The 27,888-nt window shown below is 42.6% G+C and overlaps 1 long non-coding RNA gene across 1 annotated transcript; it reads right to left on the reverse strand.

The window, feature by feature from the left end:
- Positions 1–1,192: 1,192 nt before the first annotated feature.
- Positions 1,193–27,886, reverse strand: LOC308587947. The gene is made up of 3 exons (XR_014008574.1): positions 27,727–27,886; positions 27,526–27,602; positions 1,193–1,294 (listed from the first exon to the last, which is right to left on the reverse strand). It is a non-coding gene; the product is annotated as an uncharacterized lncRNA (long non-coding RNA).
- Positions 27,887–27,888: the final 2 nt, after the last annotated feature.

Consider the following 27,888-nt stretch of genomic DNA (forward strand, 5'->3'; position numbering starts at 1 on the left):
ACTCAAAAGCTTGCTCACTATTTTGTGACAAAAAAACATAAGAAGAATCTGCTGGATCAGGCCAATGGTCCATTTGGTGCAGCATCTTGTTCTCACAGTGGCCAACCAGCTGCCTCTGGGAAACTCACAAACAGGACACAAGAGCATTTGCTTCTCCTCTGGGTTCCAGGATCTAGTATTCAGATGTTGTCTCTGACCATGGAAGGTAGAGCATAGCCATAGCAGCTAGTAACTGATGCTAACCTTGTCCTCCATGAATTTGCCCAAGCCTCTTTTAAAGCTACCCAAGTTAGTGGCCACCACTGCCTCCTGTGGGATCATGTGCCACAGTTAAACTGTGTGAAGAAGTACCGTATTTTTCGCTCTATAAGACGCACCAGACCATAAGACGCACCTAGTTTTTGGAGGAGGAAAACAAGAAAAAAAATATTCTGAATCCCAGAAGCCAGAACAGCAAGAGGGATCTGGCTTCTGGGATAGCCTCTTGCTGTTCTGGCTTCTGGGATAGCCATTTGAAGCCTCTTCAGGGCAGAGGGATGAAGGCTCCCCCTGCCCTTAAGAGGCTTCACGCGGCTAAGCCAGAAGCTGCGCAGTGGGAGGAAGACTCCCCCAAGAGCCATGCTCCCTTTAAAGAACGCGCGGAGGGCTTCTTCCTCCTCGGGGAAAAGCGCCCAAGAGCCGCACACAGGCTCCACGCGGCTCTTTAAAGGGAGCGTTGAGCAGAGCCTCCCGTCTGCATTCGCTCCATAAGATGCACACACATTTCCCCTTACTTTTTAGGAGGGGGAAAGTGTGTCTTATAGAGCAAAAAATACAGTACTTTCTTTTACCTGTCTTGAATCTTCCAACACACAGCTTCACTGGCGTACTAACGTTATGAGAGGGGGAGAAAAAGTTTTCACCATCTGCTTTCTCTATGCCATGCATCATTTTATAAACTCCGATCACGTCTCCTCTCACTCACCTTTTCTCTAAACTAAAAACTCCCCAATGCTGCAACCTTTTACTCACAGGGAAGTTGCCCTCCATTCCTTTGATCATTTTGGTTGTCTTTTCCTGAATCTTTTCCAACTCTGCAGTATCTTTTTTGAGGTGAGTCAACATTTCAGTTGGTCACGATTAAAGAGATTTGGAAAGTTTCAAAATAAAAGTGGCAGTTTTAACTATAAGACATGTATGTTAATGTAACTTACCTCCTCCTCTATCTGGCTTATTGGGTGGATTTCTCTCTGCAAAAGCCTATCTGGCATGCAGAGTCCTGGCAAGCAGTGCCCAAGAGATGACATCATGGTCCCTGTCATGAAATATGTAGTAGTTATTGCTAAAGTGGCCTTTGAACTTCTGTCCTACTATTAATTTGTAAGTTTCAAGCTTGCTCACGCAAGGCAGAAAGTGGGAACGAGTTCTTTAAAAAATATTTGCCAATGTGAAGTTTTGCACTTGAAAAACAAATGGAAAAAAAGATGATGCATCTAAATCGGAGGTGTCAAATGTAAAGTCCAAGAACCACATCATGTCAATGGAGGTCCCCAATGCAGCCCTCAGCACCCTATCACAATTCATGCAAATGATCCTAACCCCTACTTTGAACTATTTCTGTGACAACTACCAGCAATTACGGCAATACTCATGTTAAGAAGAGAGAATTAGTAAAGGGTGAGGCCAGAAATGTCACACACAAGACCACATAGAACACAGTTTTCTAAACTGTGTGTCGTGACACATTAGTGTCGGCTGCAGTGTGTAGGTGTGTCACACAAACACTCCCGGTGTTCCTCCCGGGGCTGGAAAGGGGCTAGTTTAACCTCCAGTTTGCTAGTAAAATTGAATTACTGTGTTATGAAATAATGCAAAGATGACTTACTGTGTCACAAAATGCTGCATGTCTAAAAAGTGTGTCACCAACATGAAAAGTTTGGAAAGCTCTGACATAGATGGGCTAAAATTTGTTAAAACAAACAGAGATTGCGTTACCTGGGGACTGAGTTTGCAGGCTTTGCAATGTGATTTCCCACATTTCAAGATATCATGTCCATTACCGCTTCTGTCCCTTATTTTAGAGGGCAGGGGTTACATGGGACAACAATAAGAATTATAATGGCCCGTTTTTGGAGTTCCTGCTTCACAGCTGTCAGAATAGATCTCATCCTGCTGGATCAAATAGGATCAGCTGTGTAATCAGATAGTGCAAAGATGAGCTGAAGGAACACATGTAACAAAGTGGCTGGAGGAAAATCAATAATATAGATTTTGTTGCCATTCAGTCAACAACACATAAGAACCTAGACCTCAGCAAGTTGAAGATCATGTGCTGATTGCCTTAACACTAGAAAAGTGTTTAGCTCTAGGCCAACTTCAGCTCTTTACAATCAATAGCAAAGCAATAAGAATCAATAGCAGTAGGACCCAGCAGTATCCCAGGGGACTATACCTATCAAGTTGATGATAGGTATAGAAAGACAAAGGTAGGATGGAGAGAGAGAGAGAGAGCTTGCAAGAAGAACAGAGTGGGCAAAGCAGTATTTGCAAGTAAAAGGGGATTTCTCTGGGTACATAAAATATATTGTATTTTTTATTGTTTTATCACATTTGAAACCATGAAATACAAATGCTCATCCATCCCAGCAATAAATGTGCAGCATGTTCTTACACAAGACTTCCTCCAAATAATCCTGGAAACTGTGGCTTACCCCTTACAGAGCTACAATTCACAGCACCCTTAACAAACTACCTTTCCCAGTATTCTTTGAGAGATGTCATGTGCTTTAAGTGCATGGTGTGCACATAGCTATTGGTAAATCTCTGATCCAGGTAGATGACTCCCTATAATCCAATGGAGCTTTGTCTGTTACCAGCAGTTCTACTTTAAGGGTGGAATTCAATGTTGCACTATGATGAATGTCCCATCAGTGCAAGGATTTCAACTTGCAGGATGGACAATCCCTCTTCTCCTCCCTCCTGTACACTGTTTTGGAGGTTCTCCTAACCCACTCAAGCCAATTTTGGAGGAGCATAGAGGGAGGAGGGAGTGGGCACAGGGCTTCTGCTGGTGGGGCTAATTAGGTGAATCCTGCCCTAATTGTGGAACTCAGCCCAAGAGGTCCATCTGTGATTTCCTAGCGGTGAGATCATTCCTCTTTGCTTATAAACATATTAATGAATCTAAACCACTCTGCCATGAAGACATCTTCATATTGATCGTTTCTTCACTGGCTGGTAAGTTTTTCTGCCGATGCCAGGATATTTATCTTTTGAGATCTTCTGTGCAAAGAAGAGTCAAGTGGTGTTATCTTCTGCCTTTAAACTTTTTGGATCACATCAACCACAGATGCTGCCTAGTGCCAGCATCAGTACATGCAGAGACTTGCATCAGGACAAGGGGTTCATGTGCAAAAGCTCCTGGATGAAAGTCAAGCTAACCTATGAAATTGAAATCTTTATACTCTGTCGACAACATGGGACCTTTCTAGATGATAAGTGGCAAAAGCAGAATTTTTAATGGAATACTCACAATATCTTCATTCATAGTACAATAATATGTTCTCACACAATTGGTGGAGTTAGTCATGTTGTGGGAAAAGTATAACCATGTTGGGTCAGGCATTACCTGTTTACCACATTTTTTTTGGGAAGGGGAGCCTAAAATCACAGGAGGCATTTATTCCACTGCTGCAGAGGGGGACTGCTTAGAACCAAAAGAAAACGACGAAAAGGATAGAAAAGTTATAGGGCATAATACCAGGAGATGGAATAGACTTACGAGAATTCTTTCCTCCTTTAAAGAAAAAAAAATGATATTCATGGAGCCACATTCCATACAGCACTGACTCCAAACAGACATAAGGAGGGAAGACAAGATGCAGAAGTCTCTGGGATAGTAGGGAGCGGGTTTCTCCCATCCCTACTTGGAGATGGCAGCAATTGAACCCGGAAACCTCTGCATACAAAGCAGATGCTCTACCACAAAATGCCAACTCTGAGTACCTCTGAATACCAGGTGCTGGGAGGGACATAGTGGGAAAGGCAGGGTTTGGTCTTCATGGCTCATGGAGGCATCTGGATGACAGCTGTGAGAAACAGGTTGCTAGATTGGTCTTTGGACTGATCCAGGGTATAGTCTTAACACAAAGCTACATCCTTGCTGAAGCTAAGCTGGTCTGGTCAGTTTCTGGATGGGGAGAACTATATGTAGCTTTGGGCTCTATGAGATAGAAGCATCCTTCGGCCCTATGACAGAGGAAAGGCAGGATATAATTGTAAGAAAACTAATACTGAAAAAAGAAGCCTTGTTAGAAGGGCTCCATGTTGACACCAAAGTATGAAGGTATCTGAGCCATACATTTGCTTGACTCAAGTTTCGGTGCTGTCGTGCATGGGCCGTTAGTCCTGCTGGCTCCAAGTCTCTGCATGCATTCATGCCAGCATTAGGAAGCATCTGCTGTTAACGTGATCCCACAAGGTCAAAGGTAGGACGTACAACACCGCTGACTTCCGCAACCTGATAGTGCAAAAGATTTTTGTTTCCTGGAAAACCCTTCTTCGCTTGCCACTGCTACTTTGCCCCTCCCCTGCACCAATTCTTCCTGCAAAAATTTCCCGGCAACAACGGACTGCGGTTAAGTGCCGGGGGGGGGGGAAATAAAGTGACATTTATCACAACAGATGGGCTGCTGAGAGAATGATGTTTGGATTCCCGCAACAACTAAGTAACAACTGCATCAGCCCATGATCTCTGACATTTCAGCACACTTTCCGACTCTGACCTTTTCCCCAGCAGCTACAAAATGGTTGTTGTCTCCACTCCCGTTGGTTCTTCTCTGTGGCTATTGACAGATATAGAATGGAAATCTCACAGTACGAGCTATTCAAGATGCTTCAGAGATTAGAGCTGTTGATGGAAGTTCATGTAAACATCCTAAAAACAATAAAGGAAATAGTTTTGATTTTCCACATTATTCATAAATAATCTATGAATGGGGGGGGGGAGATAGGGTGCATCTGTGTTACGCATATGTTAAGGATATGTCCATGCTAAGTGGTGTGTGTGTGACTGCATGTCTTTGTGTGGCACCACACTCTGGGAATTTGATTTCATGGTAATGTGGCCTTCAGCCCCCAAAAGATTATTATCTCATTGCCAAAACCCCACCAGTTATTCTGACTAAATTGATTATCGTGTGTGTGTGTGTGTGTGTGTGTGTGTGTGTGTGTGTGTGTAAAAGAGAGCGGGTGGCGATGTGGTCTAAACCACTGAGCCTCTTGGGCTTGCCGATCAGAAGGTCGGCAGTTTGAATCCACATGACAGCGTGAGCTCCCATTGCACTGTCCCAGCTCCTACCAACCTAGCAGTTTGAAAGCACACCAGTGCAAGTAGATAAATAGGTACCACTGCAACAGGAAGGTAAACGGCATTTCCATGCGCTCTGGTTTCCGTCACGGTGTTCCGTTGTGCCAGAAGCAGTTTAGTCATGCTGGCCACATGACCCAGAAAGCTGTCTTTGGACAAACACTGGCTCCTTCGGCTTGAAAGCAAGATGTGCATCACACCCATATTTGACTGGACTTAACTGTCCAATGGTCCTTTACCTTTACCTTACCTATAGAAGCAATATAGCTCTACTGGGGGACAAACAACAGGAGAGGGTTGTTCCCTTCATAGCCAGCTTGTGGGTCTTCCAGAGGCATCCAGATGAGCACTACTGAAAACAGAGTACTAGTCCCAAGCTGCAACCCTGTACCCACTTACCTGGAAGTAAGCCCTCTTGATCTCACTGGGGTTTACTATTGAGTAGACATGTCTAGAATTGCATTATACATGGAGCTTTGATCCAGTACAGCAGGATTCTTCTTACATCCTTTCACTTGTTATTTTATTTGTTTAATAAATTTATGCCCATCAGTAAATAGCTCCAGAGTACACACACACACTAGATAGATGATAGATAGATAGATAGATGATAGATAGATAGCTCTTGCTGCTCCCTCTCCCTACCCACCACCCAGCTCATTTTAGATGGAGACACTCAGAAGAGGGTCTCCAAAGATAATGGAATAAATGGTTCTTCAGGTATCTAGATCCCAAGCCATGCAGGGCTTTAAAAGTAAGCATCAGCACTCTGAAATTGACTCAGAGTCTGAGTGAGAGACAGTGCAGCTCTTTAAGCACAGGTGAGATATGTTGCCAATGACCAGTCCCAGTTGGTACCGTAGCAGCTGCATTTTGGAGTAACTGCAGTTCCCAGCCTTCATGAGCAGCCCTTTGTACAATGCATCACAGTAATCTAACCAGAGGTTTACTAGAGCAGGGATAACTGTGGCTAGGTTTTCTCTGTTCAGAAGGGGCTGCAATTTGTACACCTACCGTATGTCAGTGAGTGGCAATCTCCAGTGGAATGGCTGGATCTACGAGCTTCTCTATTAATCATCACCTGGCCTGTTACTGTTTCCAAGCTCCTCTAAACTAGCATTTTCTCTGCCTCATTTGAATCAGATTTAAGAGAGATGTCATCTGCATGCTGATGACACCCAACTCTAAAACTTCTGAGTTGTCTGATGTTAAAAATATCTTCTTAAATGATTCAGTCTCCTTTGGCAATAAAGAGTAAAAGCAAGAGGTGTAAAAAGTCAGAGACCTCTTTGCATATTTTCTGCCTCATCTTTTATCATTTGCAGCACTTTTTCATATGAAAGTAGATGTTAACAAGCATATCCTTCATCATTGCAATTATGATGCATCATTCATCATTGTAACAACCCATTTTACAAACGGGAAGCAGATGCCTAGAGAAGATGAAATTACAAGACCAGCAAGGGTGCCAATGACTGAGTAGAAAGTTTAAATTCATGTCTCTCCAAGCCCTTATTCAAGGATGCAAGGAATCTTCATGGTGGTGGCGGTGGTGTTACAAGTCTCAGTGACAACACTGTCTTACAACAACTTTGCCCATGTGGGTTTATACCCCTGTTCCTGCTCTTTGAGCTGCCTCCTTTTAAAGAGAATCATTGTGGTTACTAGAGTGCCTCTTGCTGGGTGCTATTAAACACATCCCGGGAATACATACAGTATTTGGTTAGCTTGCTCCTTGCTAGAGTGTTTGCCCCTGATACGAAACAGACTTCATTCCCCTTTGCATATGTAACCAGCAGTGTGGGAGCCACTTCTGTGTGGTGTAAACTTGTTGTGAAACAGGCCATGTGCATATAACATGATCACAGGGGTGGGCTCTGAGTCCCCCCTCCATGCAATCAATGCTCTTCCAAGAGGGAGAGGGCCCATTGGATGGGACAAACTCATGCAGTCATCCCTCCCTAAGTAATTAACATTATTCACCAGCGATGTTGGATGGTGCTGTGTGCAAGTGGTTCCCACACTTGAAGGTGCACTTTTGAAGGCGGTTTTTGTGGTAAGAGGTTCAAATGATAGACGTAAAAATGCCTCCTTTATAGACTTTTTAGAGGAGCAAAGTAACTCTGGGCGAAGTGCTGATACAAAACTCAGCTGGTTTATTCTCTCAAATATTAAACGTCACCCCACAGCTGGGTCTCAGTATAAGAATCATGTTGGCTCAACAAGAGAAGCCCCTGGGGCCATGACAACACCACTGAAAGATCCAAATAGGAAGCCATTCATTGTGTAAATATTAAATTTTCTGACAAGTTGTTGCCCCAACATTTTTGGATAAAACATACTCATTTTTCTTTTACATGGATTTAACTTTGCTTTAACCAATGGCTGATTTTGCTGCTGCCTGCTTTAGTTCAGAGCAGTATATGGCTCCCTCCATACACCGCAACTAGAGGAAAACTAAACAGTTTTTTTTTTTAAAAAAAGCGCACATTTCTTCTAAATCTGGAAACAGACTTCAAGGCACAAGGGACAAGACCTTTAACTATGTTGATTTATATGCTGAAGTTATAAATTACACATTTACACACTAGTGTAAACACTCATAAAGCAGGCTTATATCCACAGTATTACATGCAATCAAATGCCAAAACACTAAACAGCTACATACATAACACTGGCTAGGAAAACACAGGGTATTAGCATTGCACTCCACAATCAAATTCAGAATCAATAGATGCACTGAGAGAGCCAGCTGCCACTCCATAGGGAAGTCAATAGGATTAAAATATTGATTCTAAATAGGCTGGGCAGTCTGAGCCTCATCTGATGTTAATTGTCTTTAATGAGTGATGAAAGCAATGAAACTTTGCTGAATCACACCAGCAGCTGATCTTGGCTCTTTGCATTTGGGACACACAGCTCCAAAGAAATAATCAGCCGGATGAGTTACATACACCTGCACTCTCCCCCCCCCCCCCCCGGGAGAAAAGTCTTGCCATTTATTGCGACTATTTAGAAGGAGGAGTCAAAGCTCAGCACATCCTTTGCAAGCAGAAGATCCTAGGTCCAATGTCTGGTGAAAATGATTTTAGGTATTGTAATCACATTTAATTGACCTGTGCGTTTAAAGTCTTGAATGAGATACAGAAAGGCATGAAAGGAGCCTTATTCTCAGGATGTAGATTAATTTCTTATTTAGGTGTAGTGATAAGAACAGCTTACAGTGATAGGGACAACTTCAAGTGGCAATCTCAAACTCAGGTTAGGAAATACTTTTGCCTGACCCCAATCATAGTTGACAGTACTGAGGACTTTAGTACTGGTCTGTGAGCATTAGTTTCAGAATTCACTGTAAACAACATCTCAGCATCCATTGATGGTCACATCCTTTCCCTTTAATGCTGTCTTGAGTATTTCCTTGCCAAAATTCATACAGGAAAAATGATTGGGAAGGTCAGTAAAAATGATCTGGTAAGTGGAATACCTGCCATACAAGGAGAAATGGAAGAATAATGGGATTCCTAGCTTTGGAAGAAAATGCTACACCATCTGACAAAAATCTGTGAGATCAGTAATTATGTGAATGCAGCCCATGAACAAGAGACCCTTATTGAAAAGGTGAGTGTGTTTATACAGTGCAGTTTATATATGTAGAACAAATGGCCATGGGAATTTGATAAGGTCAAGACTGTGTATAACAGGATTGTTAAAGGGGTAAGACAAATTTATGGACAGGTCTATCAAAAGCTATTAGTGAAGAAAGATGAATTTTTCCTCTTGCATGTACAACTCTTTAAAAGCACATACACTGAGCAATCATGAGCTCCCTAGTTCATGTCCCAATTCTTTTGGAGGGGCTTCATTTTAGAGGAAAAATTCACAGGAGGAATATAGTCAAGATGAAAAGCTCAATCCTACCATGTTTAAGTCCCACTGGAATTAATGGGGCTTACACCCAGATAAGGCGGTATAAGATAGCAGTCTTTGCCCTTAGAATCATTTATTACAGGGAATAATATGCACGCCAAGAAAGAAAAAGTGAAGAAAGGAGAAAATTGTCCCAGTTTTACAGCTGGATTAAGGAATGGGGAAACTTGTCCAAGGCTGCAGTCCTAGGTACAATTACTTGGAAATAAGACCAAGAGAAATCAATTAAATCTATTTCAGACTACATATGCTTAGGGGCTCAGAGACTATGAGCAAAAACCAAATCTGACTTCCTCTACCACAGAACTTTATCCCACAGCTGTGCAAATTCAAAGCATTTTCAGCGACAATATGAGACCCAAATTATTCAGTCCTCCTTAGCCTCTTAGGAGCAGTCACAGGGAAAAATCCAATCTCTGTGGCAGAATGGGGAAATATTGTTTTGAGGATGTTGTTGTTGTTATTCTTTTAATTGGCAGTTGTTCTCCCCACAAGAATAGTGTTGTGAGTTTGGGGGTGGGCTAGCCTGCATGAAGGCTGAATCCCTTGTCCTGGATCCAGCAAGGGTTACAGTCTAATGGAGAATTCAGTTGTGGAAATAGCAAGGCCCGCTTCTTGGTGAGTTAATGGGCCTAAGCATGATGTTCATGTAACAAAGGACAAATGAGTGAGTCCCCTCGCTCACCTGGCTGGTAGTGAGAAAGACAAAGACAAACACAGAGTTGTGTTTGTGAGCTGGGCTAGAAGCAGGTTGTTGGGAGAAGCAAGGGAGTCACAGCTCTACTTGACTTCTGCTGGAATCCAAGGCTGGGGCTATGTGAAAAGCAAGAGCTTCTGGGGTAGTAAAGCTGTGAGCGCCTTCATCTTAGGCAGAGGTTGTATGTATACAGTCTCCACTGTCCCTCATTCCAAGGAAACCGACCCCACCTGGAACCCCTAGCAGATGTTCCGGACTACAATTCCCATCATCCCTAGCGGTCAGGGATGATGAGAATTGTAGTCCCAAACACCTGGAGGGCTGGAGTTTGCCTATGCCTGGCTCAGAGACTGGGGTGGCAAGCAACACTAGTTTCCGTGTGGTGAGGTGCTGAGAAGAACCCCAGATGCAGAATGGCAATTGCCAAGGTTTTCTAGCAGGAGAGAATGACTAGGCACAGGGGTCAGCAACCTTTTTCAGCAGGGGCCGGTCCACTGTCCCTCAGACCTTGTGGGGGGCTGGACTATATTTTTTTGGGGGGGCATGAACGAATTCCTATGCCCCACAAATAACCCAGAGATGCATTTTAAATAAAAGCATACATTCTACTCATCTAAAAACACCAGGCAGGCCCCACAAATAACCCAGAGATGCCTTTTAAATAAAAGAACACATTCTACTCATGTAAAAACACGCTGATTCTCAGACCGATGGTGGGCCGTTTTGAGAAGGCAATTGGGCCGCATCCGGCCCCCGGGCCTTAGGTTGCCTACCCCTGGACTAGAGCATCCTTAGAAGGGAAATGCTCCTTGTCTTTAATGAATGAACAAACAGCAATGCCATTGGGGCAAAGTACATTTCATTTCCCATTAACAACTTGCAAATGCTTTTGATTCTCCTTTTTTAAAACCTGAAATTTTCCATTCTGGCTTGGGCTGGAAATTTGTTGGAAGAACATGGAGGTCAGGGCTGGCCCAACCATAAGGCAAGGTGAGATCCTCAGGTAGCAACGTCTATAGGTGCAGCAGATCCGGCCTCCAAGGAATGCATTGCCTGCTGCTTCTGCAATGCCAGTGATGGCTGCGGTGCGCTCCTTGGAGACTGGATCTGCTGCATCCTCGGCAGCCCCTCCCCTCCAAATACCACATCTACAGCAGCCTCATGGTGAATAGGAGGCACGACTGGTCTTCTCCCAGTCCTAGGGAGGAAATGGCACAGGCTGTCCTCTGGGGTCTTCTGGGCTTAGCACTCACCCAGGGTGATTCAGACCAGACCCCCCCCCTCCCCGACAGCCTTTGATTCCCACTTCATCCCCACCCCGCCCTGTTCCTGATGTAGCTCTTCACTCCTCCTTGGTCCCTAGTGGATAGGGGCACACACACCATTTTGTGGCTTGCTTCATGTGCCCAAATGTATTGGGCTGGGCCTGATGGAGATGATGCAATTAAAACAATGTAATTCTGCTGAATTGGAAGGGTCCAGCAGTTCAGAAAGCAACAACTCAGGCTAGATGAGTGTAAGACTGAAATGAAGGCATTCACCTAAGCACATGAACAGAGAAATGAGACCACATTCACTCCTTGGAGAGAGCTGCTTTTAACCACACTTTTGGAGAGGAAGGAAAGCTGGTCCAGCAGTATGCAAGTGGAGGATGGCTTTCATAGGCCAAACACATGCAAATTAAATGGATTCATATGAGCTACCAGCCGCCAGCACACCAGGTACTAAACCCTCCAAGAACTTATTGTAGACAACTGTCAGGTTGCAACAGCAGTCTCTCTCTTTTTTTTAATATATATTTTATTAAGGATTTTCTTGTTTTACAGAAGTGTAGTGCCTCGTATTTTTTTTTCTTCATGTAACATTTTTACAAATCCGTTTCATTTGTTGAGGCATTAGGGGGAGAAGAAAAGAAAAAAGAAAAAAGAAAGGGGGGTGGAGAGAGGGAAGATGGATAGGGGTGGGGTCGGGTGGTGGTGTTTCTATTATGTTTAATGTGGGTAGAGTTTGGTGTCAGCGTTGCTTGTGTTGTTCACTTGTGTTCCTTTGGTGGTGAGAGGGGTTGGGGTTGGCCTAGGGTGTGATTGTTTGCTTGTGATTGGCTGTGGTGATCTTTGTTTTCGTGTGTGAGTGAGGTGGGTGGGTGTTTTGGATCAGGTTAGCCATATTGATTTGTATGCTGTTGGTGGATTATTGTCATTGTCCTGTTGGGCTGTGTATGTGATAAAGGGGAGCCATACCGGGGTGAAGGCGTCGAAGAGATTTCCCTCATTCCCTCTTCTTCAGCTTCTGCACTTGCAAATGTACTATTCATGGGAAAGGAAATAACGGCATGTAAAGCGAAAGGCTGCATCTACTGAAACACTTGAATCCTGTGCTCTAGCTCTGATTCAGAAATGTTTGAAGCATGCTTGAGCACATGCGTGCAAGACTTCTGGTAAACCCAAGCAGGTCCCTTACACCGAATCAGATTACTGATTGCTAACGCAGAGGGCTTTCCCTAATGTGCTTCCTAAAATTCTTTTAACTCAGGTTTGGAGAACATGTGGGTGTCAAAATTACAGCCCCCATCACCCCTGAACACTGGCTAGAGAGCCACAGGTTCTCCATCCCTGTTTTATTGGGAGATGTCAGGAATAGAATTTGGGATCTTCTGGTTGCTCAGTCGCAGCTGTGATCTTTCCTTCAATTTAGCCTTAACCAGCAAGCTGTGTCTCCTGAGGCTGTTCCTACATTTGGCCCTGAATATGTTGCTAAACTACCATTCCCATCACCCCTGGCCAATGGCCATTCTTGCAGGGGCTGATGGGAGTTGTAGTTCAGCAACAACTGGCAGGACAAAGTTTCCGTGCGCTGCTCTGGTTTGCCAGAAGCGGCTTAGTCATGCTGGCCACATGACCCGGAAGCTGTATGCCAGCTCCCTCGGCCAGTAAAGCGAGATGAGCGCTGCAACCCCAGAGTCTTTCATGGCTGGATTTAACTGTCAGGGGTCCCCTTAACCCTTTACTTTACCTCAAGTGTGGCTCCTGAGATGTTGTTGGGCTGCAACACCCATGAGCCCCAGCCAGAATGACCAATGGTTACAGATAGTGGGAACTTAGGTCCAGCAATATCCAGCAGGCCACGGGTTCTCTGCTATAACAAGGCTCACTGCAGCATAAGTTCATGTTTTTCCCTGCCTCACATAAAGTGAAACTGAAGGCTGACCACATATCTGGGAGCCTGCAAACTTCATCCAAGTTTGCTTTTTGGTCTGTCTGGAAGATAATCCCTTTCAAAGGCGGTTCATGAATCAATAGCTCTTAACAACTTGCAGTCAGAAATTATAAACAGTGACCAAAAGCAGCTAACAGAATGCTTGTTTACTGACATAGGAACTAGAACAGTTATTAGGTGTTGAGTGCAGGACTGCTGACTCCAAGTGTCCTAGAAAACATGAGTGGGGCCCATGGGATTGGTTTATCAATATGAGATTTTTAAAAGAAAGGCTACTTGCTTTATACTTTCTGAAACTTTAGGGTCTCTTTTCAGTCATAACATCTTGTTTTTCTTCTCAAGCAGGAAGGTTAGAAATGTGAGATTTGCTCAAGGGTGTGTTTAAGGCTGGGGCCATTAAAAAAGAAAAAAAAAAAGAAAGCTGAGATCTTGTGAGACTGTCTCTAAGAAATAGCTAAAAGTCCTCAAGATAAAATCATAGGATTTAGTAACCCTATAATTTCACGTACCAAAAATTACATTTAATCAGCTAAAACAGACAATATGCAAAAAAGCAAATGGCATAACTTGACTACCTCTAATTTTCGTTTCCCTCTTTTGCTCTAATAATATATATTTTCTAGTTATGCTCAGCAATGTTTTCAAATATGTTTATGACCTTAATCTGACCTGAGAAAGATCTGATTAAGTTTTTGCATCATAAACTTGAATGCAACATTTAGGCTGACTTGTAATAATTTTATTCTATGCTTTATCTTATATAGAAGTGTATTTGTGGGGAAATACCTGCTTATTTTTTTAAAGATGAGCTCAGTCCATTAGCCTTTTTAGCATAGGCTTAGCTAGAAATCCTTATACTTTGCCTCTTGTCATGTTATAGAATTTGTCACCCTTAACCTCAAAAGAAGAACATCACATTGAACATTTCCTTGGGGAAAACCTATTGAAATCAGTGGTGCTAAACAGGGATAGGATTGCCCTGTAACTAAGGGTGTTAATTTCACATTTTGTCATGGTTAGGCTCCAACCAGGATAATAAGTGAATGGGTGAACTTTAAAAGTTGAGATTAGAGATTGCATCCTGGGTGAATCTTTGCAGTACGTACTGTGGCAGCTGTCATACAATCTAGCATTAAGGGCAGCGTGGTGCATATGTGCAATGGCATGCAAGCACGAAGCTCAGAATGCAGTATTGGGTTCAGAATTCAGCTATCTAAGTATATCAGTTTTAATGAGGTGAGGAAAGCAAGTTTCTAGTCCATATGGTTGCAAAGATTTGATTTTGATAGCATTTTCCCAACAACCAAGTTGAGCTCAAAGCAACTCACAACAATAACAAAGATTAACAAATAAAAACATTTCCTTTTTGTATTGTTGACATCTGTCTTAAGAGACAATGGAGTGCACCTCCAGGGGTGAAGTCAAACTGCTGTGTTACCAGCACCAAAGTGACCTCCCTGGGGTGCTAGAGAGGTCCTAGGCTGCCCAGATGACAAGACCCCACTCTTGGCCTCACTGATGTGGGCCAAAGGAAAGCAGAGCAATAAGTTTGACGCCAACTTCGCTGGATGAATCAAAACAATGTAAAATAGCAAAATCACCAAAAAACAAAACAAATCAATCACAGGCTTGGAAGTATTTGGGCAAGAACTGAATAGGGCGGCATCTCCAAAAGAAGAAGAAAAGCAACTCCCCACCCCACCCCAAAAAATGACAAAAAGGATGTCAATTTGCATATGCTAATTTATATGTATGGATGCAAACAGCTGTATAGATACAAGTAAAGAAACCATTATTATAATTTAACCAGAAATGGTGGAGAAAGACTGCATTTCTGCTCAGTCTGCTGTCCAGGTACTAACAGCTGATGGGCAGCTTCAACCCCCCCACCCCCATCTGTGCATTATAAAGCCAGGCATAGTTATCCCTTTTCTGACCATTCCCTACAATAATTTAAGACAGTGTAGGAAAAGGTAACACAGGAAGTGGCCCTCAGACATTCTGGAAGACGTGATCAGCATGATTCCATTCAGGATTGACTCCAAATCCCAAAGAGGAGTATTAATTCCTGAGTTTTCTCACCCTGTAGAAAACCTGTGATTTTATTTGCACACGTTGTGTAATATGTCAAGACATTTTCCCCTTGCGTTTTCCTTCCCCACCTCTATTCTGCTTAACAAGACATCTGTTTATTTCCAGAAGCTCTGGCCAGGACTAAAGCCAACTGCGCAAATATTTTGTCACTTTCACAAATGCCACTGCTAGATTCAACATTCAGAATGGAGCTATTAGAGGTTGGGTGTTTTGTTTTTTTAAAATTTCCAAACATGGTTTCTTCAAGATGATGTATGTACAGCCCTTAGAAAAAAAAATAGCTACAATAAAACCCTTTCAACTGCACTTACCTAGGCACTGAGACAGCACTTTAAAGGGGAAAATGTTACCTAGGGGCATTGACCTGACCCAATGTATTTATTACTAAGCTCTTCTAAGAGAATTCCCGGGAAACATTGCTGAAGTGTGGACAAGCAAAGGTCTATACTGGTCTACCCTGACCACTCTAAACAAGTCTGCTGCCTCAGAAGCAGTGAAGGAAGCTGCTGCATCACCAGTGTAATACAGCCTGGTCAGCTTTTGTACATGGTAAAAGGCAGGAGGCGCCATTTTGTCCTTCACCTCAGGTAACAAAATGTGTTGGGCTAGCCCTGGAGCTGTATGTCCCACATGCCCTGCATCCCATAAGCTAGCCTGGACACTGTTCCGTTGTCATTGCTGAAACAAGATTCAGCTGCCAGTCCACAGAGTACGAGAGGTGCCCTCTTGCCCTTCATCTTGAGTTGGACCTGAAAGCTTACTCCCAGGTAAATATGCCTAAAAATAATGGGAGCATTAACATATTTTGAGACTCTAAACATCTACATTCATTCCCAGCTCTTTCTTCTCCTGCCAATGCTCAGTGCAAGTACACAGAAACAGTCATCCAAACTTGCAGATACATGCACACATTTTCTCCTTGTCCTGCTAATCCCAGCTCTGATTTATGCCACATAATAGGGGAAAAAACACAGTATTCTCTTGTTCTTATAACTACCATTTATCTTATTCATAATCAAGGCCGATGCCTGCCATTCCTCTGTCATGTAATAGCAGAACAATCACAATTTGCTGAACTCAAGGTTTGTGTGGGTGTGGGCGTAAAAGGAGCAAATGTAGTAAGAATAATGAATTCCCCAGAATTTAGTGCTGTCAAATAATTTCACTATGGCAAGAGGAACAACCTGGCTGAAGCCTATGTATAAGATCCAGACAGCAGACATATAGCACACTACTTGGATAGAAGACTGGTACACCAACTTTGATTTAGGTCTCTTGCCCTATGTGACCAGTCACAAAGTAGGACAGGGCTCATGTTCCTTGAATAGTTGTTAGGATACTCATGTGACCTACTTTACAGAGGACCGTCTCATTTTTAAAGGTGTTCACTGTTGGAATAAGTTTCTGGTGCTATTTTGGATTCAAGGTAAAGAACCATAGGAAGGGAGAGCAGGAACCTTGAAGTTTTCCATCAACAACAGACTGAGCAGTAGACCGTGTAGGTGAACAGGTCACAAGCAGTCCTCCCCACTATGGTGAGATGTACTGCATTCCTATTTAAGCGATAGCAATCCTTTCTAAATTTGCGTATGTAAATCAGCATATGCATATATTTTAAGCAAATGTCAGTCCTGTTTTGTCCTCTTCTGATGATGATACATTTCTTTGCTTTTTGGTGATACATAACTGACCACCCTAACAGCTGCACAGAATTTACAGCTTGTTGTGTCATAGTGCAGCAGGACTGAAAAATTTCCTCTTCTACACAGTGATATAGGAATCCTGCTCTCTAATCCCCTGGTCTTCAAGGTCAGAACACACTATTGGGTCACAGGGTAAAGCAGTACAACCCACCAAACAAATGTAGGGTGAAAAAATTAAGGTATCCACATGCAAGGTCTGAAAAGCATACAGGCTACTGCTTTAGTCTACTGCATTTGTTCACCCTGGCGTCTCTTGGCTTCTTGAAGTATAAGAGACACATAGAAAATAATTCCCTATACAGGTATATGAAGCTTCCATGTGGTTCCATGTGGACGTGGGTGGCGCTGTGGGTAAAAGCCTCAGCACTTAGGGCTTGCCTATCGAAAGGTCGGCGGTTCGAATCCCCGCGGCAGGGTGCGCGCCCGTTGCTCGGTCCCAGCGCCTGCCAACCTAGCAGTTCGAAAGCACCCCCGGGTGCAAGTAGATAAATAGGGACCGCTTACTGGCGGGAAGGTAAACGGTGTTTCCGTGTGCTGCGCTGGCTCGCCAGATGCAGCTTGTCACGCTGGCCACATGACCCGGAAGTGTCTCCGGACAGCACTGGCCCCCGGCCTCTTAAGTGAGATGGGCGCACAACCCTAGAGTCAAGACTGGCCCGTACGGGCAGGGGTACCTTTACCTTACCTTTATGTGGTTCCATAGTGGGAAAGAGAGCCACCTTCAGCTCAAAAGAAGCATTTGATGTTGACCCCCAATATTCTGGCCAAATAACATTCCTAGTCTGGAGATTTGGTGATGGGAAAGCTGTTTGGGTTGCAATCTGCCTGCTACACATCTACTAAAGAAGTATTCCCTAGAACTCTTTTTTTAAAAATGTGGCTGGCAACTCTAATCTAGAAAGCAATGCCATGATTATTATCTTTGTGATCATTAGTTTATGGAGACTTGGAACTTGTAGGGAAGCAGAATGTCAAGAAGGCCATGCTGGGATTTTCCAAATGGCTGTGTCTAGATGTTTCTAACTGGAGGGTTCCTAGGGCAAAAGTAATGGTTTTGCTTTGTATTACTACATCCACCTAAAATGAATGTTACCATGCACATTGCACACTGTGCTCATTGTTATCAGGGAGGCAAGTGGAAAAGTCAAGAGACCACAGCATATCAAATCCATTTATCATCTGATATTTGTATTGAAATTTATGGGGAAATGGTGTGCCCCAGGTTGCAGACACAACTTAACAGCATCTGATTTTGTGGTAGGATACAATTTCTACATACTCACTCCAGAGGAATTGTGTTATATTTGCTACAATTGGGTGCAGGGGATTTGTTACAGCATGCAATAAAACCCATCATTCCATGTTCTTAAAGGATTTGCCCTAATGCCTGCTAATCAATATTACATTAGGCTGGAAGCAATTTGGAAATAAGATTGAAAGGAACATACTACAGTGGTACCTCGGGTTACAGATGCTTCAGGTTACAGATGCTTCAGGTTACAGACTCTGCTAACCCAGAAATAGTACCTCGGGTTAAGAACTTTGCTTCAGGATGAGAACAGAAATTGTGCTCCAGCGGCGTGGCGGCAGCAGGAGGCCCCATTAGCTAAAGTGGTGTCTCAGGTTAAGAACAGTTTCAGGTTAAGAACGGATCTCCGGAACGAATTAAGTTCTTAACCCGAGGTACCACTGTATCATCATACAGAATTATACATGTGTCAGTAATGTAAACCACCCTGAAACCTGCGGGTATAGGGCAGTTTAAAAATGCAACAACAATTTCAAAATCGGGGTGCAAGGATCAGAAGAGATGTATAAAACTTCCACATTCAAACTTTTAAAGACCAGTCTCATAATATTGGGTGTCTAAATCACAGAATCCAAATGTATGTTTGATTATGATGATGTTATATGCCCCTTTATCTGGGGTTTAGCCAAAAAAAGTCTGGCATATGTACAAAGGGCATCCAAATATACTCAGATTAATTATATAAATGGAATACGCTCTTGAGAATTGAGGATTCACTTCCATGTCAATGGCCTTGACAAAACATTGCCACCACTGAATTAGACAACTAACAGGGTGTGGTGGATATTCATCTTCTTCTTTGGCGATCACTCGTAGCCGAGTAAGATTGTCTTCCATGAACACGGTTTTAACAATGAGTCTGCAAGTGACTGTGGAGGCCAATTCTGGATCCACATATCCTTCCACAGTGGGGACATTGGTTTGCAGGTGGGAGTTGATCACAGTGTGGATTTGCCAAGTGAGCCTTCCTCTTAGCACGTTTCTCCCTTGCATCTTGAGTTTGAGTGTCTTCAAAGCCCATGACACCTTTGGTAAAGGCTGTTCTCCAACTGGAGCGCTTGCAGGCCAGTGTTTCCCTGTTGTTGGTCTTTATACTACATTTTTAAAGATTTGCCTTGAGACAGTCTTTAAACCTCTTTTGTTGACCACCAGCATTACGCTTTCCATTTTTACGTTCAGAAGAGAGTAGTTGCTTTGGAAGACGATCATCAGGCATCCGCACAACATGACCAGTCCAACGAAGTTGATGTTGAAAAATCATTGCTTCAACACTGGTGATCTTTGCTTCATCCAGTACACTGTCTTCCCAAAGTGATGTGTAAGATTTTTCGGAGACACTGTTGATGGAATCTTTCGAGAAGTTGGAGATGGCGTCTGTAGCTGGTCCATGTTTCACAAGCATACAGTAAGGTTGGTAGTACATGTGGTGGATATAGGTGATATCTCACTAAGTCATACTGAGAATATATGCACTGAAATAAGTGGATTTAAGTAAATTGATTTCAGTGGGTCTACTATGAATATGACCAACACTGAATATCACTCCTGGTTTTATTTAATTTATTGCATTTATATCCCACCTTTTCCTTCAAGGAGCCCAAGGTGGTATACATGATCCCCACCCCACCCCCTACATTTAATCTGCACAACAAGCCTGTGAGGTAGGTTAGGCCGAGAGGCTGGCCCAAGGCCCAAATTTAGCTTCATGGCCTAGTGGAGATTTGAACCCTGGTCTCCCAGGTCCTAGTCTGACTCTCTAACCACTACATGCATGGCTTAGTCATGAAGCTTATTACTATTTCTCAGTCTAACCTACCTCATGGGATTGTTTGAGGACAAAGGGGGGAGGGAAATTCTACTGAGGAAGGGCAGAATACAAACATAATAAAAAAGAATTAAGTGGTAGACAAGCTCTCTGCAGACTCAGTGCAAAGGGAGAGAGTTTTGTTTTCCCATTGGTGTTTAATTCATCACCAGACAAGTAGGGGCATAGGTGGGAAAGCCCGGCTACAAAGCAGTAAACAAACTAATGTAAAGTATAGCCTCATTCTGAAAGCTGCAGAGCACTTAAGATGAAATATCTGTGTCAACTGTATGAACCAGATGAAGGGGGGGAAATGAAATTAACTTCATCAGAAAGACCGACTGAGCTCATTAAAGCAGTATATAAACTTGCTTGCTCACAGCTCTCCTGGGATGTCAACCTTTATTACACCTTCAAGTCATTGGAGACTACAGAGGAACTCGATTTCCTTTTGAGCACCTGCAGGAAACACACATGCACACAGACACACACACAGCTTGGCCAGTTGCAACTTCTAATATTGCCAGCCACTGCAGGAGGGAGGGGATGTGGCGCAAACACACACACACACACACACACACACACACACACACACACTACTATCGTTTGGGATTTGGGCTTGGAAGATTTATAGGCTGAGAGGTCTGTGCTCTGGAACAGGAGGGACCTGAGCTCAGATGTGTAACTGAAACAGAAGCTGCCAGAACAAAATTTATTCAAAGCTTTGTCTACAGTTTATTTTAACTTTAACCTGGCATCACACATTCACACAGGACTGACCTAACAAACACAAACAGACAAACACACACACACACACTTTAATGCTGAAGATCTGAAAGAGTTCTGGAACGGAGTAATACATGCCTGGGTTAATTCAGGTGGGCACTTGTCAAAAACAGTCCAGGTAGATTGTTTATCTCCTCACTTGAAAGAGTCATTTTGGAATGTGCTACAGGGCAAACATTATCGACAGTACAAGGTTGTGGATTGCCTGAGGATACAGCGGTAAAAAACGATGGTTTGCCAAAATCCTTTCCCTTATAATTACTTACGACTGATGAACAACAACAAAATAAGGGCCCTGGAAAACAGCCACCAGTAGCACATTAGCTGAGGAGAAGCCATAAATTAGGCTGTAAAACACCAACTTTGCATGTTATTGAGGTGGGTTCAGTTCCTGACCTCTCCAAAGAGATATCCGTTAGTTTCAGTGCATGGTCTGACGGTATATGATAAAGTAAAATTTCAGAAATTAAGCAGTTTGGGGTCTGGCTCAGTGTGTGTATGAACAATCACTTTGGAACCCTAGGTATGTTGCTTTGAACTCTATGATGGAAGAACGGTGGGATATAAAGGTAAGTTACAAAACATAAATAAACAGTAGGCGCTGGAATGGCATTGCCTTACACCCTGGACTGTCTATGCCAATCTAGCCACTGCTCTACATTTGCTGGCCATTGATGCAGTACGGAAAATCCTTTAAACCAAAACCATGCCATCAGAACCCATGTGGTACATGACATCAATGTACCTGCACATTATTTAATTAAATGTGTATATGTCTTAATTAAGGTAACAAGGATAGCTTATGTGTGTGCATGAAACTGGTTAATGTAGCAAAAGCTCTCAGAATCTTGCCCTTCTATAAAATCCTTGGTAGATGTTTTTCTCTATTAAGATGTGTATATTTGCATTCCCTTTAGGAGAAATCCTTATCTGACCCATGTGAAAATAGCCAACACGTTCCTCATAAATAGTATTATTTTGGATAGTGAGTCAGATTGGGCCAGTTTCTTCCACTAGTCATAGCTCTTCAGGTCCAGCCTGAGAATGGAGGTTTGCGGTCTGTACTAGTAACAGGATGCTGGAAGTGCCTTTTAGAAGCTACCTCTGCAACTACCTGCTGCCTTTTATATTTTCTGCCTTCAGAATCTTACAGAAATCCAAATTTTACAAGTTGCCAGCTGATGTAACACCTGGAGTCTCCTATCATGGAACCTGATATCTGGTGAAAGACATTAATATCTCACATTCTGCTTCTTTCTATGCTCCCAAAATACAGTATCCTGCACAGCAAGAATGCCACAAAAACAAAGGATGTTTTAAACAGATTGACACTATGTACCTCTGGATGAGCAAACTTGCAATGAAATAACGAATGCAAACCGAGACAGTAACATAACATACATTAAGGTATTTCTCAGTCTGCAAAGCACTGTGTGAATTCTCATGCCTTGCCAGCTATGAAGAATGTGCCTGGTTAAGGACACTTGCATTTTCCATTATAGGCAAGCATGTTCCTTGCACATTTTGAAGCTAGGGCTGTTTTCCCTTAGGTCTCCTCACATCCTTTTGGTGTCAGGTTTTTAGTCTGGAAATACCAAGAAATGTTCCACTTATGTCCCTAAAGTACTGCACACAATATTTTTGGAAAGTTTAGCAGAATAATAATGAGATTATGTGTTGCTACTGGAGATCCTCACCTGTGGAATGAATTCATTTTATGTCAATTTTGCTGCACTTTGGAAAGTGGAGTTCTACAAACCAAGTTTATCTTTAGAAAAGTAGGAAAACATTACTTGCCCTTTTAAGTAAGGCCATATGTTTACTTAAATATTAAGAGTATGGAGGTCATTGTTAATACCTGCTCCTAGACCAGGCCTCTTTTGGTTTGGGTGGAGATTAGCACCTTGTAATGCTGAGATTATAGGGCAGCTCTGAGGCTTTATTGCAAATCCAAGGAAATGACCTTTCCACATATACCCAGTATGACCTTCCATTCCAAATAGTCAAAGTTACTGGTTTTTAATTCATTGATATTTCCTGGAATGGCAGACTACACCAATACTGCCAAAAGGTAAGAAAAGAAAAAGACCCATTGAGTCCTTGAAACAGGACTGTGTGTAGAGTTACAAAAATCTGCCCAAGTATTTTTAGCTAGTTCACTAGAAATAGTAAGGCTTTCTTACCTATCACCTTCTCACACAAAGATATTTCGTCTGTTGTTCTGTGATTCCCTCCTCCCTTCCCCAGCCTTGATTGAATATTTATTTATTTAATAAACTTTCTATACTGCATGGTTGTAAAAAATAATAATGCAAAACCGTTTACAAAACAGTCTAATAGCAGTTTACATATACCATAAAGCTGTGTATCCTGCCTCTGAATCAAGATGGTAGAGGGAAGAGAAAGTTTTTAATCTGCTACTACATAAGCAACCCTGCCTTCTAGCTCTATTGCTCATCTTGACAATTACAATTATTGCAGAACCATAGATCAACTGTATTATTATTATTATTATTAAAATTTAAACACTGCTCTTCATCCGAAAGTCTCAGGGTAGTTCACAAGCTAAAAATACAGGACAAAAGCACAAAATAAATAGCTAAAACTAAAACAAAACACAAACACATTTAAAAGGCCATAAAATATTCATCAGCCAAAGGCTTGGTTGAAGAGGAACAACACCTGACACCTAAAGATGTATAATGAAGGCACCAGATGAACCTCCTGAGGAGAGCATTCCACAAACGGGAATTTAATGAAAGGTGAGTTGGAGCTAGAGTTTTCCCTCCATGACCAGACTGGCAACTTCCATTTGCAGATTCTGATCTAGGGGAGGTTCGTGCTCTACTAAATGGATGCTCCTGCGTGCAGAAGGGGGAGAAGACCATTTTGTACCATTTCCCTACCCTGCAGTCCCATGCCACCTCTCAACCTGTTATTGAGGATCCACCAACCTCCTGGTGCAAATTTCAGTGGGGGACACTGTGACACAAGAGGCTGCGGGAGGAAGGAGGTAACGCTGAAAATCTCCTCCTCTCTCTTCTGCCTTTTAGCAGTTAGCAAAAGTCCTCCAGTGGTTAGTCTGAGTCCAACCCATTTTTTGAAACCATCTTACTCAGATTGGTATATTAAATAAGTGGTCTATATCAGGAAATAAATTGAAGAAAAACTGATGAAGGTAGAGAGAGACCCTCAAGAACCTACCAGAACACGTTCCTGGTATCAGGTGAGCAAGATTAATGCTCAGCCAGCCGGCATTTCTTTTCAACTCAAAGGAAAACTGTTCGTAAAATAAAGGGCAGGGCCACTGCCTCCTCCATTGTCTCCCTAGTATTCAGGATTTCTATTAACTCTGAGAGATCTAGGGTTAATACCCCCGCAGTTGACAGGCGCTAAGCTGGGGCCTTGCACAGGCTTTAGATGTAAAAACAATCAGCCATCCACCGATGCCATTACTCCCCCAGACTATAGAGTGTGGAGAAATTCCTGCCATTCCACAGAGGGTGAGGGGACTGGGATGGGGTGACCTCCTTTTGTTCAGCTCCAGCTCTGCTCAACCAAGGAATAGCTTCCAAATGATTTGTGAGCTCCATCTATGAGTTGCATTGTAGAGGGCTGAGGAGAAAGACTTGGGAGTGTCAGCAGATTGCTGAGTTATGTCTTTTTCAAAGGAAAATTATATAGCACATACAGGGGGGGTGGGGGAGAAGGAGAAACAAGGAGAAATTGAAGGAGTGGAACCAGATTTTCAACGGTGTGATTAGCATATCTTTTGATGCCATTATGTTCCCGCACAATTGTAATGGGGCCTGTGCGAAACCCAATTAGATGATTAGAAGGAAAGCTAGACGTATGGATAAACCTTCAGGCTTGCTTTCAACATACTGGTATATAAAGGAAGGTTCCCGATTACAGAATCAAAGAAAGGGCAGCACTGATAAAGGATTAAGGAACATAGACCATCCCACTGCATGGAGGCATTCCTGGTAGATTAACCATATAATAGAAGAATGAAGTCTATGATCAAGTCAAATTATAGTATGCAATATGCAGATAGCAGGAAGGACTAAGTGCAGAGGTCTTTAGGTAGGAAGTCAATTTAGTAAGAGAAACTCAAATTACTTAAGCAAAGAAGCCGCATCACATGGTGTCAAGTAAACCACATATTCTTTAGGGGAACAATTTCTTAGCCATAGTTTGAATCTTCTCTAGCCCTCTCTAGATGACTTGTTTAATGAACACTCATCCTCATTTGCTTACACAAAGCAGACAGAAAGGTTAAATTATGTCTGGATTTCATTGAGCATTTGTTTTGATTTTTTTTGCAGGATGGTTTTACAACAATGAACACCCATCCTGCATTAATCCTGATTTGTTCATGAGGTATTCAGATATCATTCCGTTGGTTAATTGTTCATCCCACACATTTCAATGCATTTTCAATGTACTTTTCTATGATTCTATGATCCATTTCCCCATCATTTCCAAACCAAACTTCAAAAAGTTTGGGGAGGTGGTATGGGGGTGGTATGACTGTATGCTTAGATTTAATTGTATGCTTAAATTTCGCTATACATTTATGAAAACCAATCAAAACCATTTACAAAGAATAAAAATTAAAGCTGATTCTTTTAAAATTTTGGTTTGTTGTGCTAGGGTGACAGAACCCATTAATCCACTTTAACTGTGCAAATCTAACCTTCCAGTGTGCACTTGAATCCCTCTTGCAAAATAGTGGCAATCTGGAGTCAGCCAAGCGGCTAAACCTCTGTTTTAAATAGGCTGTATTATATCATATACTGAAACAGTTGCTGCCATCTGCTGGAATGTGTAGAAATTATGAAGATTCCCCAAATTTATGCTGCATCGACCAAAATACAAGTCACGTTACAACTGCATTTCTTTAAGACAAGAGAACCATGTGTGAAATGATGGCAATCTCTGCTCTAACAGCAACACTTCCAACATTTCTCTTAATATTTGATGCTTCCATGTTTAGTACTTGCAACTTAATAAAGCTTTACAAGCTCCCATGCATACTACATAATATAATAGGTAAAGGTAAAGGACCCTGGACAGTTACCAAGTTCAGTCGAATTTGACTATGGGGTACTCATGGCAGCTTCCAGGGCAAGGAGGCCGGCATTTGTCCACAGACAGCTTTCCAAGTCATGTGGACAATATAATATATCAGTTGATATCAAGCTACCAGCTTATGCAAAGAGCTATGTGTCAGGACCAGCCCTGACCTGGATATTGTTATTTGCCCCACTTCCAGATCATTATGGAAGGCACTCTATGGAGTGGTTGCTCTTTGCCCCACCACTGAGGCTGAGACAGTCAGAACTGGAACTAGCAAAGCAGGATGCAATGCACGAAGCTCCCTTCTCTAAGATACCATCAGAAACCAGCATCCCCCCCTTGCTTTACAATGGTACCTCAGATTACATACACTTCAGGTTACATACCCTTCAGGTTACAGACTCCGCTAACTCAGAAATATTACCTTATTTGACATCCAACATGATTAAGTGTTCTTGTGAACTCAAAAGTTTGCTTGCTATTTTGTGACATGTTGTTATCTCATAACAAGGGGATTTTTCAAAATAGAAGTGGCAGTTTAATCATTAGCCATGCATGCTAATGTAACCCTTCTCTTCCTCTGCTGCGTTTATTTGGAAGGTTTCTTTCTCATAAATGTTTGCTTATTTAGCATGCGGAGGATTGCCAAAAGGCACCCCAGGAGGTGACATCATCATCCCTGCTGTAAAGCAAGTGGAGTTGCTTGTTCCTGCTCCACTACACCACTGAGTGCAATACAGTGGCACCTCGGGTTAAGTACTTAATTCGTTCCGGAGGTCCGTACTTAACCTGACATTGTTCTTAACCTGAAGCACCACTTTAGCTAATGGGGCCTCCTGCTGCCGCCGTGCCGCCGGAACACGATTTCTGTTCTCATCCTGAAGCAAAGTTCTTAACCTGAAGCACTATTTCTGGGTTAGCGGAGTCTGTAACCTGAAGCGTATGTAACCCGAGGTACCACTGTAGAATGAATGAAACAACATGGAAGCAGATTGAGCAGTTAAGCCAAAGTCAAGGGTATTTAGGCCTAAATTATTGTACTGGGAGCACCTTCTTAATTCTATCCCACAGAAATCAGTTCAGTATTGTATGTGCTGAACTTTAGCTTGATTGTGTCTGTTGGGTTTTTCAGCTAGCAGGAGATGAAGTCACACTTTTCACTTGGTTGAATAAGTGTAAAACAGCACTTTTGTTGCAATAAGGGTATGTTCCCAAGGGCCTCCACAGTGGAATTATCACTTGGACAGGTGTGCTACATTCGTGACGTTCTAATTTTGGTATTTCAAAAATAATTAGAAAGGGTTTGCAATTAAAACATTGAGAGCCAGTCATAAGTCTCCCATGCTCCCACCATGCCTGTTACAGCATTTCCACAATTTATCAGAGAGAAGATTAGGATTGTTGTTGTTGTTGCTTACATTGTTGAATTGAATAACACGGGTAATTTCGACCTGGGCAGGTTCTACATGCAGTTTTTAAATACCTTTAACACACAGCCGATAAACCTCCAATGCTTGTAGCCCATCGCAACTCTTTCGCACTACAGTATTTATGCCTCACCTAAAACTAGGTGGCGCTGTTATCCTCTCCTCTGATATGCCAATTCTGCAGCCTCTTTCAGGAGTATCCCATTAATGCTGAGAGAGGGGAGATAGATTATAATAAGTGGACATCTATTCCAACAGCAGTGTGGGGAAAAATTAGATTAGATAACTTATAATAATAAGTTCTGATAGTTATCTAATTTCGGGAGAATATTACCGTTAAGGGATGTTAATTTGGGGTAGTGTATGTCTTCTTATTTCTGTGACAATTGGTTCGGTCCTCAGGGATACGCGTCAACGGCCAGGCATGGAACAACCCATTTAAGGGAGGGAAATAAGGGAGAGTAGTCAAGGTCTACTCAAACCTTGGGAGAGAAAA

The sequence above is a fragment of the Podarcis bocagei genome (assembly GCF_964188305.1).
Source record: "Podarcis bocagei genome assembly, chromosome: 5".
Lineage (NCBI taxonomy): Eukaryota > Metazoa > Chordata > Lepidosauria > Squamata > Lacertidae > Podarcis > Podarcis bocagei.